General features: G+C 37.7%; 1 protein-coding gene across 1 annotated transcript in view; it reads left to right on the forward strand.

Annotated features, from left to right (window-relative positions):
- The first annotated feature begins 460 nt into the window (after window positions 1–460).
- LOC131429747 (uncharacterized) overlaps window positions 461–17,031 on the forward strand; it is a 228,542-nt gene continuing 211,971 nt past the window's right edge. The window contains exon 1 of the mRNA XM_058594077.1: window positions 461–2,110. The gene's annotated coding sequence lies outside the window, so the exon portion shown is untranslated. The remainder of the gene's footprint in view (window positions 2,111–17,031) is intronic.

A 17,031-nucleotide genomic window follows, 5' to 3' on the forward strand; every position in this document is an offset into this window, starting at 1 on the left:
TAACAAATTGACTTTGAAGAACATCCGTTGCTTATTTTGTTTGTTTGTTCTGTGCTCTGTGCCTTTTCTATCTGAACATCCAAGCAATCCCATGCGGGTGCAGCATTTGTGAGTACCGTGTAACCACGTCTGGTAACTCAGCCATTCCAGCGGAAGCATCCGACAGCTGAGTTTGCGTGAGATCCTTCGTGTTGTTTCTCTATTCTTGTACCGCGGCGTGCAGCACCCTTGCTGGATCCGGCATTCTGGTACCGCACTGGTACTGGTTTTCCCAGCGTAATCAAAATGCTACAGAGAGAAGCAAGCGAGCGACTCTTCGCTCTACTCGATGGTGGCGAGCTGAATAGGATCGATGAGGAATGCGGGCTGCCGCTAGAGAAGGGTGCGGACACGTGCGGGATGCCATCACGGAGAACTGATTTGATCTTTTCGGTGGCCGTGTCAGTATCGAACGAGATTCTTAGCGCATTGGTACGGTTTTCGTGCTATCTCCCAGGAGTCCCTCTCCCTCACGACGACACATGACTGTGTAGCGGGGGGTTCAAAGTGTCCGCAAAAGAGACTATCCGGACATCCGTTTGGTCCGTTAAGTGGATTAGATTTCCGGAGCAACCTTCTTGGCGGAGCTGCTTGATCTGGACACACCGTGGACGGACAAAGCGTCCTCGAATCCTAGCTTACGGGGTTGATGAAAGGATAATTCAATTATTCAGAGACGCGCGCGTGTGTGATACGGTTATCAAGTGTTCTCTGGTGTGCTACTGTTCTGGGGCTGTATTCCGTAAACAAGAAGCGATGACGACGTGAGAAAGTGCTAAGAAACAGGAGCTATGATTCGGGTCGAAATGTGAAAAATCACACCCTTTCGGGGAGCTTCACTAAAAAAAAAGAACCACGTAGTCGGATTAGTCGAAAACAACGTTAATCGGAGTGGGTTTGTTGAGTGGGTGTCGGTGTTTCGCTACCGGAACAAGAGTGCTAGGAAGGAGTCACAATCCAAGGAAATTGGAATCTGTATTATGGAAACAAATAAGGAACGAGCAAGAATTTTCACCGAAATCTTGAAGTATTAAATGCTATAGAAACTGCCATTCATTTTGTGTGGGTGTATCTCGTAATAGTAGGAAAATATTGTTACACAGTGTTTGTATCTACGGCAAATTGTCAATAATACGGGAAATGTTCTGATTCGTTCCTGTCACAGCTGGAATACTTGTGGTAGGTAATTGTGTAGTGCTACGCTATCCGCTTTTCGAAAGTTGAAAACCAACTCCATAGACCGTCCTTTCCGGGAAATTTTACCAGTAGCCGTCTCGGTTTCTTACGGAAACATCCGCCCATCTGTTACCCCTTGTGAATAGTAGGTACTAAACAAACCCAAGCGTCCTAAACTTTTTTGCAAAGAGAGACGCCCCCTGGAGTGAACAAAGTTAAGTTTTTCCAACTTATCAACGGTGGGAAGAAAAAAAAAGATAAAAAGATTTAGAGAAGTGTCTGTGTGCATACGAAATAGACCTCGTCTTTTTTTTTTCTCGCCGATTCAATCCGGCTCGTATGCGACTAAGCTTTCGAGTGTGTCTATTTCAATCTTGTGTATGATCCGATAAAGAAAAACGCCTCCACTCCAGCAAAAAATTACCGGAAGTTTTTCCGAGTGGTGTCGGCACAGTGGAAATTCCTCCGCAAACCTGCGTGTTTCTCCCGACCGTAATCGAACCAATGTCGGGACACAGAAGCAAGTAGAAACGGCAGTCAGCAGCCATTGGAACGATATTACATCGAACAACGGAATTCGGTAATTTCTTGATTGGTTCAATGCCAAAAATTTGGCGGAGGGGACAAAAGTTCGGAAAAGGATTTTGAGCTAGCACGGAAACGAAAGACGTCATAGAGCGATTGAAAAGAAGATTCGATCTACCAAGCAGACCAGTGACGGTGCGGGCTGTAGTGCTGCGACGAAAGGTGGAATCCTGAATCGGTCCCAGTAGGATTCGACCCCTTTTCGGTGTCTGAAGTGAGATTCTTTGATATAGATTTTGAATTGAATTCGAGAAAGTGTTCGTTGATCAAGGATAACACATTTAGAGACAGACGACACGGCCATTGAAAGGTAAGTTGGAAAACATTTGCACTACCGGCGGGGATCGAAGATTGAATTAAACTTGTGACAAAATTGTTTTACTTTGTCATGAAAGGGATATCAGCTTAATAAATTGAATTATTTCCGATTTTATCGAGTTCATTAGCTTTGAGTGTGACTACAGCATGGGTTATGGACGAGAATGCTCATTTGAACTAGTAAAACTTGCGTAGAAAATCAAATAAATCCGACTTGAACGGAATTTATTGCATTTAACTTTCGAGCATGAGACCTATCACAATCCGGTTCGTTCAAATGGAAAAATTCTAAAACTTTTGAAATTTAATCTAGGTTTATTCATTCGATGAATTTTTCCCACGCAATTCATGTGAGTGGGAGAAAATTCTTTTCCTAACTTTGCTGTGTCATCTGATGCCAGTGAAGGTTCGACTTCTCTAGGATTTTGGTCCTTGTGCGCTAAGGAATGGATGTGCTGTCGATTGCTTACATTGGATCTTGTATTTTGAGCATCGAAGAGCTGGTGGGTTCAATTTGTCCACATCATTGCGCAGATATTTCTGTAATTGTACCGTTGGAAATATTTCACTAAAATAGTGCCTGTAAGTTTTTATTTCAATGCAAACTTAATCAGTTCGCTCGGAATGCATAATTTTATAGTTTCATCAAACGAACACTTAACACGGAACTGTGTTGGTTTTGCACTTAGCAACAGGGATTTGAGCAAACCTGATATGAAAACCAGGTTCGAAACTGACTCGATTTTCAGTTCAAAAACGTTGAGATGAGGTTCGACACTAGCGTCAAATAAACGGTTTGACAGCAGTTATGCTGGAAACTGAATTAGGTTTGACATCAAGTGAAAACGGCATTAGCGACTCGCATTCACTGACTCTGACAGGTATGCTTTGATCAAATTCAAACTATACCAAACGCGCATCTAAACACTTCGCGTGACACTTGCACTCTGGCAGCAACCTCAAGTCAAGATATACAAGGGACCGCGAGGACAAACAGCACATCAATGAAAACGATGCAATAAAGCCGTATCAGCCATATTTTTTTCTAGAGCTGAATTAAGGGGCGGGTAGGGTCTATCACTTACAAAATAACAGATCGGCTGAAAAGTTCGTATCGTTTCTATAAGAGGGCGCCACTAGAAGTAAATCCATACCATTTTCAGTTAGTACCAACCTTCAAAAGATACGTGTATAAATTTGACAGCTGTCTGATTATTAGTTTGTGAGATATTGCATTTTGAGTGAGGCTACTTTTGTTATTGTGAAAAAAATGGAAAAAAAGGAATTTCGTGTGTTGATGAAACACAACTTTTTAATGAAAAAAAGTGCCGCCGATACAAAAAAATGGCTTGATGAGTGTTATCCAGACTCTGCACCGGGCGAAGCAACAATTCGTAAGTGGTTTGCAAAACTTCGTACTGGTCATATGAGCACCGAAGACGATGAACGCAGTGGACGTCCAAAAGAGGCTGTTACCGATGAAAACGTGAAAAAAATCCACAAAATGATTTTCAATGACCGTAAAGTGAAGTGGATCGAGATAGCTGACACCTTAAAGATATCAAAGGAACGTGTTGGACATATTATTCACGAATATTTGGATATGAGAAAGCTTTGTGCAAAATGGGTGCCGCGTGAGCTCACAATCGATCAAAAACAACAACGAATTGATGATTCTGAGCAGTGTTTGGAGCTGTTATATCGAAATAAAACCGATTTTTTTCGTCGATATATAACAATGGACGAAACATGGCTCCATCACTTCACTCCGGAGTCTAATCGACAGTCAGCTGAGTGGACTGCACGCGATGAACCGAACCCAAAGCGTGGAAAGACTCAACAATCGGCCGGTAAGGTTATGGCGTCTGTATTTTAGGATTCGCATGGTATAATTTTCATCGACTACCTTGAAAAGTGAAAAACCATCAACAGTGACTATTATATAGCGTTATTAGAGCGTTTGAAGGACGAAATTTAAAAAAAAACCGGCCTCATTTGAAGAAGAAAAAAGTTTTGTTTCATCAAGACAATGCACCGTGTCACAAGTCGATGAAAACCATGCTGAAATTGTACGAATTGGGCTTCGAATTGCTCCCTCATCCACCGTAATCTCCAGATTTAGCCCCCAGTGACTTTTTCCTGTTCTCAGACCTCAAGAGAATGCTCGCTGGTAAAAAAAATTAGAAGCAATGAAGACGTAATCGCTGAAACTGAGGCCTATTTTAAGGCAAAGGACAAATCGTACTACAAAAATGGTATCGAAAAGTTGGAAGATTGGTATAATCGCTGTATCGCCTCGGATGGCAATTATGTTGAATAATAAAAACGAATTTTGTCAAAAAAATGTGTGTTCCTATTAAACGATACGAACTTTTCAGCCGAACTGTTATCATTTATTTTTTCTCTGTATTTAAAATAATAATTATAGTAAAATATTTCAAGAATGATTTATTAATTTTAGTTGGTTTGACGTAAAGTCGCCATAACTAAGTTCAGTTTCAGTAATGACTGAGTGAAAACATAAATTGGAAAAGCCAAATGAATGAAAAACTTTCAGAAAGGATGATTTTTTAGAAAAAGATACTCTCAGAGACAAAACTCGATCCTGCGTTCTTATATGCTATCATGCCTAACTGTTTTTAAGAGCTGTGTCTATCACAAGGCTTAGGGTGGCGAAATGGTACCGCGTTTGCACGGAATGCATACGGACGCAGGTTCGAATCCTGTCTCTGAGCGAATCTTTTTTCAAAAAATCATCTTTTCTGAAAGGTTTTCAATCATTTTGGTTCTTCAAAATATGTTTCCACTCAGTCATTCACGGGAAAAATTGCGATTCTAGAAATGAGCAAAACGAGTCATGATTTGAGGGAAAGAGTATTTCTTCATGTTATGATAATACACCATGATTAAAAATTCTCGGATCAAGATCCATTTGGACTGATTTCGCTGAAATTTAAGCGTAACGCATTTGACGTTGATGAGTACAACTTCAGGCGTGTTTCTGCTACGATGGTAATCTTTGTAACATAAAATCAGGCGTTATGTTTCAAAATATGAAAATTTCAAATATAAATTAAATGGAATGGTTTAATGAACGAATTTTTTGTGCGATTTTAACTAATGTCTCAAATGATATACGTTTGAAGAGCCAAACAGTGAAAAGCACGACAAATTTCTTTTAATCAGAATCATTACCAATTAAAATATTATGTTTTTGGAAAACGACCACGCCTAAAATAACGTGTTCACTTGCGTTCATTGCTTCAGTATTGATTTTTTGTTTCAGAATCTAATCACTTAAACGAACTGCATGAAAAAACACGAGTGAATCAACCCTCTTAAAAAACAAACTCTATATCGAATTCTTGCAAATACCGCGGAATGATTTTGCTTTTTTTTTCTTCGAAACATCATTTGCAAAATCGTCTTATTTAAAATATTTAGGTGAATCAATATAGCTTGTGTTGTTATATCTATGAAACAAATTTTTCAAAGCGGTTGAAAATTTTTTTTTTCTTATTTTCGTTAGATGGTTCCAAATTCATAGTCGAATTTATTTTTCGGTTTACGCTAGCTCTCAGAATATTATTCTAACAACAGTCACATAGAATATGTTAGAACACATTCAGATTTATTCATACAAAATGTAACATGTTTAGTCTCTAATAATGTGAATTTTCGGTTCATTATCTTTATGTAAACATTTTCAGTACTTCTTGCTTTTCGATGTCTGTTTTTTCCCTTAATATATTGAGCATTACGTCGCATCATTCGAGGCTGAGGGTTTAAAGTGATATACGGGTAGAAAATTGGAGTTACGAGCTTTGACAGAAATACATTCCTCAAGTAACGCATTTTCGGACCATGATTAATTTTCATGGGAGAAGACTTTTTGCTCATGGTTTCATGCGAAAAAAAAAATTGGCTTCATGATTTTATAATCATGACATCAGTAACGGATTTCTTTCCGTGTTGTAAAAACCGATTTCAAGAATGTTTTGTCAAATTTTCAAGCCTATCGGAAATTTGTCAAATTTTCAAGCCTATGCTCGCTGCACAGGTCCAAGAGTTCTACTTCGAATTTAACAAAACTTTAAATTATTATTAAAAAATATTGTTATTAAAAAACAAATATGATTTTTATAGGCTCTGTCCACCTCCTAGAAAAAAAAATCGTTCTATTTCAAAGACAATAACACATAGACTGAAAAGTTCCGAACGTAACACATAGATGGCCCTATTTTTAATGATGTCATCCTTTTCACCTTTTTTATAAATATAAATAATAGATATAGAATTCGCTCAAACTTTAGAAACATTTTCCGTGCCATATATAAATCGATTCAGCTCGAGGAACTGAGCAAATGTCCGTGTGCGTCTGTATGTGTGTTGTCAACAAAGAGGTCGAGATCTCAGAGATGGCTGGACCGATTTTGATCAAACTAGTCGCAAATGAATGGTCTCTATGTCACCCTGAACGCTATTGAATGGTTTTGAGATCGGATGTTTACTTTTTGAGTTATACGAAGTTTTATGTTAAAATTTTCAGTTTTTTGACAATATCTGTCAAAATTGACCTTTAGACTTCGATTCCGCACGGTAATAATTATCCAAAAAGGCATAGATTGTTAAAATCTGTCCAGTTAATTAGTTGATGACCAAATACATTGATTTTGAATATACCTAACGCTCGTATCCGTAATGTATTTTACAGTATTGTACTGTATTTTCGACCCAAATACTGCGTACTGTTTTTTACCCTCAAATGTACTGTATTTTAATTTGTATTTTATTTTTACACCAAAATGTACTGTATTCTTCTAGAAATTGATGGTAGTACAAAACGTCATAAAGGACAGTAACAACACGTAGCGAATGTGAATGTGAGTGTAAGTGCATCCATATAACATTTTTTTCATTATTCACTCTTGTTCAGACCGCGTCACAACAATTTAGTGAAATTTTGATGATTAAAAAATAGAAAAAAATTCTGTTTGATGAATAATTCGTGCATTTTTTTAGTTTTCGTCGAACTTAAAAATGCCGTAAAAAGGACATAAGAAAAAGATTATGAAAATGAATTTATTAGATTTTATTTCCTTTCAACTTTTATTTGATAATTATTTCCTTTCAACGATTTGTTTAGTCTTGTTAAAGCGTAGAGCCGTATTGAGCTAGTTTTACATTTGATCAGCATCTAACGAGGAAAACAGTTTTAAACAATGGTATGCGAATACAACTGTGTGATGAAAAGAGTAAAAAAGCAACCGCAGAGACGGGATCCGAAGCAGTAGCTAGCTCCTATCCGGTGAAATCGTTTTGCCAATTAAGCCACCGCAGAGACTTTTCCACGGTTTTCATTATATAGTTGTATTCTCATGTCATTTTTTAAATCTGTTTTACTCGTAAAAGCAAATTAATTTGTTTTTGTTTTTTATTCACTATTTTTAGAAAAATGCGTACTGTAAAATGTACTGTTTTTTTCAAAGTCGACGTACTGTATTTTCTTGATTTTTACGCCAAATGTACTGTTATTCGTCAAAAAAATATATGAGCGTTAGATATACTGGATCATCGTTCCAGACTCCGGAGGTATCGAAACAAAAGTGATCGTGTACCGGAAATCACTCTAATTCCTTAGAATCGGCTGAACCGATTTTCATAATCTTAGATTCGAATGAAATGTCTCTTGGTCCCATAGCCTGTTATTGAATATTATCCAGATCGAACTTTCGGCTCGGGAGTAACAGGGTAAAATTTTTAGGTATACACTCGAATTTCTAGGATACCGGTCAACCGATTTTGCCGTGAAATACCATGGAGCGCCTTTTCAAAATTTACCCTATGAGAGAGTGTTTGATATTTGATCGTGAATATCTTTTGCTGTATGTTATATAACTTATAAACATAATTTTTGCCTTTCTCATATAGAAAAGTTATACAATCACTGTGCAAGCCGACTTTTGGATCGAAGCCCGACTCAGTTCATCGAGTACGGAAAAGGTCTGTGTGTGTATGTGTGTGTATGTGTGTATAAAATGTTATTTTACACTAACTTTCTCGGAGTTGACTGAATCGGTTTTCACAAGCTAAGAGCCAAATGAAAGGTCCTGTGATCTCATACAAAATTTTTGAATTTTGTTTGAATAGGACTTCCGGTTCCAGAGTTATGGGTAAAATGTAAAAAAAAATATGCCTACTAATTTTTCTCAAAGATGGCGAGACCGATTTTAACAAGCTTCGATTTAAATGAATGGTCTTATGATTTGAAACAAAACTTCTGAATTTCATTTGGATCCAACTTCCGGTTTCGGAATCATAGGGTAAAGTGTGTTGAAAATTTTATACTACCTCTTAAATGGGCAAAACAAACGCTTGACAATTTTTCTAAAGGGGCCTCAAAACTATTCCATTCAATAGTCATAATCAGTAGACGGCCAAAAAACTGATTCCGGCTATCATGGGTCCCGGTTTCCAGTTCCAGAGGCACCGGAAATAGTTGATTTTTTGGAAAAAGATACGCTCTGAGACAGGACTCAAACCTGCGTTCTTATGCATTCCGTGCATACGAGCTACCATCAGTTTTAGTTTTTTCAAGCGAAAACGACATTAGAATGCTATTCGTTTCTATCCGAACTCCGACTCTGTAACTCCAGGGTAAAAGTATGTCTAAAATAGCAAACCATCATTTAGAGCAACGATGCAAAATAGATATTAACTCCCGGCTTCCTGTTTCTATACAATGGAAATACCGGAAATAATAATTAAAAACTTCAAAACGGAACAAATTTATTTTTCTCAGATATGGCAGATCCTAAGGGTCTTTGTTTGCTCGTCCAAGTCGTTTTTCAGGAGATGAAGTTCAGCCTTGATTTTTTGCCTACTAAACCAACGATGAAGGCGGCAAATCTTATTTGGCCCTGGGCGTCAAATTTTCTCGGTATGCCACTGCAACTAACGGTTCCGGAACTACAAAGCAAACTATGTCTAAAATTGCAAACAGAGAGACTAAGCCAAAAACCTTGCTTACTAAACGAACCGACTTCGGCTAAACTGATTCTTTGTTACCGGTGCCGGAAGTACTGGAAATGGTGGACAAAAACTTCACAGCAAACTCATTCAATTTTATCCGTTATTTAGAATTAGTAGTAATTAGATGTACAATTTGGAGTCCACAAAACTGACGAGAGCGCCAACATCTTTCATTTCTTTTCATTTCCAGTCAATTACAATACGATACTGGAACAATTGAATTATTTTGGAGAAATAACCCTTTCGGTGAAATGACCTTCGGTCAAATGACTAGCTCAGCAAAATAGCTTTAGGGGGAGCGGCTCTCTGCAAAACGCCTCTCGGTAATACAGTCTTCAACAAAATGACCCTATCCCTTCTGGCATCGAATTCGAGTACTAAATGCAGAGAAATTCGAATTATTTCGTCTAGCTTCGAGAGTTTGAATTCAATATCTTGGTACCTCGTTTAAGTGGATTTTATCCTATTTCCCAATGGTAGTGTATTTGCTTCACATAATAAGACACGTGGTAAAAGAACGGAATCAAATTGGTCTTGAATGATAACGAATCTATCGGATAAAGGAAAGGACGCAGAATATTTTCCTGAAAACAGAAAAATAACCCCCTAAGGTAAAATTAAGCGGAGTGGGCGCGTCTCATTTTTGAATAATTATTCAAAATCAAGACAGAATTTCGGAAAACCAAAAACACTTAAGTTTCCACAATTAAATTTATCACAACTAAGTATTCTTAGGATTTTGAAATTTTGCTTTAACGAGCCGTAGTTGATTTTTGAAAAATATAAACGATTACTGTTCCGTTTCACGGGGATGATTTTAGAACTGAAAACTTGTGTTTGGAGCAAAATTTTACAAAAAATCTGCAAAGTGGTTTCGGTAGCGTTATACCGTAAGAAAAAATTACATATAAAAAAATGACACAAATTTATGCATTGGGTTTTGTGCTGAAATGATAAAAATAAAATAATAAATGGCAAATCAAGAGCAAGTTTTATTTTTAAAACAGAACATCTCTATGGTAGAATTTAACATTATTCAGCTTGAAATAGGAGTTAAATACTAAAGTCTGCATGAGAAAGTTGCAACAAAATAACAAATTCTGTCATTGTAAATAATATCAAAGCAAGAGCAAAACATTTATCTAAGACGAATTTTTTTCAGTTACTGGACATTCTAGCACCCCGAAAAGAATAATGTCATAAGCATATCTCTTATCTGATTCTAATCTAGTTCATTCCAGTTGTGGTAAGCCCACTGCGCACAATCACTGAAATTATTTTGGAGTTCTATGTGTCGTTTTTGCCTGTTATGCTTTGTGCGACGATTCGTTCAACGCAAGCGGTTAAAATTCAACGCTATCAAATTTTTTTGTGACTGTATTCCACCTTAATAATAACTTTAAAACAAAATATTAAAAAAAATCAAAGTTGCAAACATTTTCATAATTACAGGATCCAAGATACAATGATAAGAAAAAGGCGGATGCGGAATGTCACAGACATAACTGGAGGGCGTGAATAACCAAACTATTTATATCGTGATTTTTTTAGTCTTGTTAAGACGTAGAGCCGAGGAAAACATATCGAAACAATGACAAGCGAATGCAACTATGTAATGATAACCGTGAAAATGTATCCGCATAGACAAGACTCGAACCCGTAGCTAGCTCCTAACCGGGGAAACATTGTTTTGCAATTAAGGGGTAAGGCCAGCATGTGCGCAAAAGAATAGGATAATCTCAGAAACATCTCCCGGAAATATAGTGAAAGCTATCGAAATCACTTACTTTTTCCAAAAATATCACTAGAAGATTCTGTCTAGAAATTTTCTTTTCAATCTTGAATAAAATAAAAAACTTTCTTTAGGTATGAACTAACATAAACTTTCATTTTTATTTTGCATCGTCGCTCTTAATGATTATACATACTTTACCCTATAGATCTGAAACCGAAAGTCTAAACCGGATGAAATTAAACAACAACCTATGAAACTATAAGAACTTTTATTTCAGCCTAAGTTTGTGGAAATCGATCAAATCATTTTTGAGAAAAATGAATGAGTCTCGTTTTCGAGTTTTTGACCGCTATTTTCGGTACTTCTGGAACCGGGAAATTGCAACCAGTACAGCCGAAGTCGGTTCGTTTAGTAAGCAACTAATATAACCTACAATTTAAATCAGTTTTGACTTAAATCAAAAATTTTACTCTTTTTCGCATCGTCGTTCTAAAAGACGGTGTGCAATTTTAAACACACTTTACCCTTTAAAAGCGGGATGAAATTCAATGTTTGACATTTTCAAGTGATTGCATAAATTATCTATATGAGAAAGGCAATAAGTGTACTTTTACACAAAAGTATCGTTATCATGATTATGTAATAACACTAACAAGTTGGTACAAATTGAATAAAAAATTTACAAATTTACATTTATTTTCACCTGAAAAATATAAATTTAAGTGTGCAACACTGCACTCTATACAAAATTGAAGATGGCACGCTGCGGACGGAATGCCTGACACTCATCGTCCTATAATTTCGGAACCGGAAGTCGGATCTGGATGAAATTGCACAGTATATTTAAGGACAATGAGAGCTTTTATATGAATCATGATTTGTGAAAATAGGTTTTACTGTTGTTGAGAAATTGAAGTGAGTTCCGTTTTAGAAGCTTTCCTTCACTATTATCGGTGCTTTTCGAAACGGAAACCGGAAACTAGTAGTCCCAAAGTAGAATTTGGCACTAAGTTTAATTAAAATGTGCACTTCGTTTCGCCATCGCTTATGAGAAAATACTTATGAAATTGAAAATTTTCACTAATCGCACTGTAATACCAGAACCGGAAGTCGGATATGGATCATATTTGATAGCAGTCTATGGGACCATAAAACCTTTTATTTGAATCGGTTGTGAAAATCGGTTCAGCCATCTCTGAGAGAATTGAGTGGCATTGTTTGTCACAAACTGACGAACTAAATCGAAGGGTATATGACACTCGGCCCTGCGGTCGATTTTCACAGCGATTACATAACCTTTCTGAATGCGAAAGGCAAAAAGTTTACAACAACAATTGATTTGTAGTTGCAATGAGATAGCCCGATTTTGAAGATCGTGTTTCTATAGAAACGCGTTGTCTCAAGATGCATTTAACGCGGCACGAAGCGCCTTCGCAAACTGTCGTAAACAACCAGTTCGAGAGTCGATTTAACCACAAGACTTCTCATTCTAGAAGGTTTTAGGAAAATTTTAGGCTCCCTATTTTTTTTAGATTTTTTGAAAGTTCTATGGTGATCTTACCCCTTAAACTCCTGTGCATATGAAAACACATGAAGAAATGGCCAAATTTACTAGAAAAACCAAGCCTACTTCGCTTTACTTGGCCGCCACAGCATTCATTTATAGTCCTATCTCTGTGGGCACCCATACAACAAAAAAAAAACAAACAAACAAACAAACACCGCATCACAAATCTATCGTGCCATTTATTAAAGCTGTTTTTCTCGTTAGATACGGATCAAATTTAAAACTAGCTGAAGACGGCTTTACGTCTTAACAAGACTAAAACACATCATTAACTGTCAATCGAAGGTTTAATTTTTGTCCGTTTGTGTTCGAGATCAGCAAAAGAGAAAAAAACAAAATCTTAAATCACTGTCTGACGGCTAAGCAGAAGTGAAGATAGACTTGTTGTGCGGTGTGTGTTGTTTTTCTGTCGGATATGTTTCCATAGAGATAAGACTATATTTGAATGCTGCGGCGGCTCAGTAAAGTGAAGCATGCTTGATTCTTCTAGTCAATTAGGCTATCTTTTCATGTTTTTTTCATATGCAGAGTAGTTTAATTGGCAAAACAATTTTCCCTGGTTAGGAGTTAGCTACGAGTTCGAATCCCGTATCTACGGTAACATTTTCACGGTTTTCATCGCAACTATTCGCTTAATTCATTTTTTCCAATTCGTTTACCTAGTTAGAAACTGATAAAATTTATTTATTCCGTGTTATTTGAATGTTTGGTAGAATATGTTTGTCGTCAATAAGTCGCGCTTTAGTATAGATGCACCGTTACAATTCTGGAAGTGAAGCAATTAATACTGTAAAATTCACACAACCTATTAATACGAACGATTATCTATATTCGGAAGTGCGAAAGAAGCATATCAGTTTTATTCGTATTCACGTTCTCCAGTTTTGTCTGTGACATCACTCACCCGCTTTTTTGTTATCTCCGATTTGAAAAGAAGCAATTTTTATAGTACTTTAAATAACATTTGGAGCCATGTTCGCTTTTCGTTGTAGTTTGGCCCAATGCAAACGATCAGCAGCAGGATGGCGCAATCGATCTTCTTTGAAGGGAAACCGGAATGATGCACTTGCTTTACTTTCTACTCAGTCAACTGCAAGCTGCAACGCAAATATATCAGGTGTTTATCATTTATACCTACACAGATACGAGAAAGGCGTCATTTGCATTTTTTTTTGCTACTAGTTGATACCAAACATTTAAGAAAACTTTAATTTTGATTTATTTGTAATTAAGTCATACAACTGAAAATGTTATCATACATTGATGATCAAATTTCCGATGGTGTGTAGCAAAAAATATGTTTATATCAGGTGTACAACTTTGCTTCCGCCGTTTTCCGAAAGGTGGCTGTACCGGCTGAGGCTGGTCAAAATACATAGATGATAATGCCTTTAAAGTGAGTGTGTACAGTGCCTAACGGATTGTCATCGCTGTTTCAGTGACAGTTGTTCTTGTTTTCGTATTATTCACACTCGAAAATGTCTGTTTATGTGCCCGATTCTCGCCAGTTGCGGGAAGTTTTACTTTTCTGTTACCATTCGAAAAAAAAATGCAACTGAAGCGCATCGAATGCTTTCAGAAACTTACGGTGATGCTGCTCTGAGTAAAAGAACGTATTGGGAGTGGTTTCAACGTTTTAAAAATGGTGGTGGAAGAGAAAAAAACCTTCAAAGATGAATAACAATTTACTACGAGCTCTTAAAACCGGGTGGAACCATCACAGGAGATTTCTACCGAACGCAACTGATGCGCCTTAGTCGCGCGCTAAAAGAAAAGCGGCCACAGTATCAAGAGCGATATGACAAAGTCATCCTCCAACACGACAATGCTCGGCCTCACGTCGCAAAAGTGGTCAAAAAGTACCTGGAAACGCTGAAATGAGAAGTCTTGCCCCACCCGCCGTATTCCCCAGATGGCGTACCTTCTGACTATGACATCTATTCCGTTCGATGGCACACGGCCTGGCAGATCAACATTTTCAATCCTTCGAAGAGTTAGAAAAATGGATTGCTTCATGGATAGCGTCAAAAAAGGACTCCTTTCTTCGAGCCGGGATCCGAAAATTTCCGGAAAGATGGGAGAAAGTTGTCGCTAGCGACGGACAATACTTTGAATAATAACGGGTGATTTTTTAAGAGCTTGAGAACTTTTTTAAACAATAAAACGCATAAAATTTGCAAAATCTCATCGGTTCTTTATTTTAAACGTTAGATTGGTACATGACATTTACTTTTTGAAGATAATTTCATTTAAATGTTGACCGCGGCTGCGTCTTAGGTGGTCCATTCGGAAAGTCCAATTTTGGGCAACTTTTTCGAGCATTTCGGCCGGAATAGCCCGAATTTCTTCGGAAATGTTGTCTTCCAAAGCTGGAATAGTTACTGGCTTATTTCTGTAGACTTTAGACTTGACGTAGCCCCACAAAAAATAGTCTAAAGGCGTCAAATCGCATGATCTTGGTGGCCAACTTACCGGTCCATTTCTTGAGATGAATTGTTCTCCGAAGTTTTCCCTCAAAATGGCCATAGAATCGCGAGCTGTGTGGCATGTAGCGCCATCTTGTTGAAACCACATGTCAACCAAGTTCAGTTCTTCCATTTTTGGCAACAAAAAGTTTGTTAGCATCGAACGATAGCGATCGCCATTCACTGTAACGTTGCGTCCAACAGCATCTTTGAAAAAATACGGTCCAATGATTCCACCAGCGTACAAACCACACCAAACAGTGCATTTTTCGGGATGCATGGGCAGTTCTTGAACGGCTTCTGGTTGCTCTTCACTCCAAATGCGGCAATTTTGCTTATTTACGTAGCCATTCAACCAGAAATGAGCCTCATCGCTGAACAAAATTTGTCGATAAAAAAGCGGATTTTCTGCCAACTTTTCTAGGGCCCATTCACTGAAAATTCGACGTTGTGGCAGATCGTTCGGCTTCATGATGAAATGTCAGAGCATACTGAGCAAATAATAATGCATGAAAATCATAACCTCAAAAAATCTGAGCAAATACTAATGCATGAAAATCCTAACCTCAAAAAAATCACCTTTTACATCTGTAAGCACTTTTTCGCAATAAGCCTTTAAACTTTGGAAAAAAAACAGCGGAAGCAAAGTTGTGTACCTAATATGTTAAAATCAACAAGAGATATTCACGATCAAAAACTTATCACTCTCTCAGAGGGTAAATTTTGAAAAGGCATGTATTCTACTACAATAACTAACGAGCTGACATCATATCACCTAGTCAAGTTGTAACAGACTAGCGGAGCGCAACATTGAAATTTGAAGTAATTGTAAAGATTTATGTTGCTCTTGCTTACAATCGAGCTAAACCAATCACTTATACAAACACTCATCCTTTTCGCTCAATCTCGTATCGTTCACTTTGTTTGGAACGGATCCTCCGCCTCCCCTCCCCTGGTTCCATCACTCGTTCACAAAAATTTTCCTATTCAAGGCAAAGCGACAGAAATGAAACACCGAATGCGATTGTTCGTCCTAATCTTTTTTTCGGCAATTCAAATAAAGATTTGCATTAAAGAATCCTTTAAGTAGGCTTACGCCAAAAACATAAATAAAGGCATTCTTTCAGCTGTTGAGTCGCAACAAACAGCGGGAACTAACACACATAAACAAAGAGCGTACTGCTCAGCTAGGCTTACAATTCATTACTTTGAAAGTTTGGCAAAATATTGATTCTAAAAACATTTGCCAGACGCTGCTCGTGAGTTTGCTGCTAGCTCGAATAACTTTTCCGGTAAGGGTTAATTTATGAAAACAGCCTATGGTGAACCTAATGGAAGTCAACCAAATGGAGTATCGACATGTGATATATTCCAATGGTGAATGTTACGTTTCTCTGAAAATACAATGGAACATTTTAGCGATGCGTGAAAAAAAATATCGTCTCAAACATCAGAGTTCCATGTCTTTTTTTTGGCACGGTGCGGAAATTTCATCCCTCCCACAAGGGTGTCTTTTTACATGTCTTGTAAGTAAAATTTTCTCGTCCGTTGGGAGCTGTTTTCTTTGTGCTTACACGACTGATATTAGACAGTGGAACATGTTTTCCGAACGAAGTTGTATAATAATTCTACTGCGATAAGACAGTGTTTATCTCATACGAATATTATTCAAATATTTAGCATAGTAATTTACTATTGATTTTACTTAATTTGCGAAGCCACAATTTTGCGGGTATTCCGACTCAATTAAGTCAAAACGAAACAAATTGGAACAGCCCGGTTAATCTTCCTCCCAATCAACATCTCCCACCAGTCACTCTGGGGTAGAACTGGTACGACTACCATCCAATCTTTCCCAGCGCATCGTTCGAGGCTAGTCTAGACGGAGCATCGAAACAGACTCGCCCTCTAATCCTTCACCTGGTGCTCGAGCATGGTGACAAGACAAGCATTCGTACCGTCAGGTGGGTGTTGCTGGATGAATACGGATCACATAATGAATTACCGCACCTCCTTCCTTCGTCCTCGGTCCAATCCGGTACGATTCTATTGTCTCGGAGCTTCCGGTCACGACGGACTGCTTGAACACTATAATTTGCCACCAGTCAGGGCAA

Source organism: Malaya genurostris, chromosome 2 (genome assembly GCF_030247185.1).
Source record: "Malaya genurostris strain Urasoe2022 chromosome 2, Malgen_1.1, whole genome shotgun sequence".
NCBI classification, from domain to species: domain Eukaryota; kingdom Metazoa; phylum Arthropoda; class Insecta; order Diptera; family Culicidae; genus Malaya; species Malaya genurostris.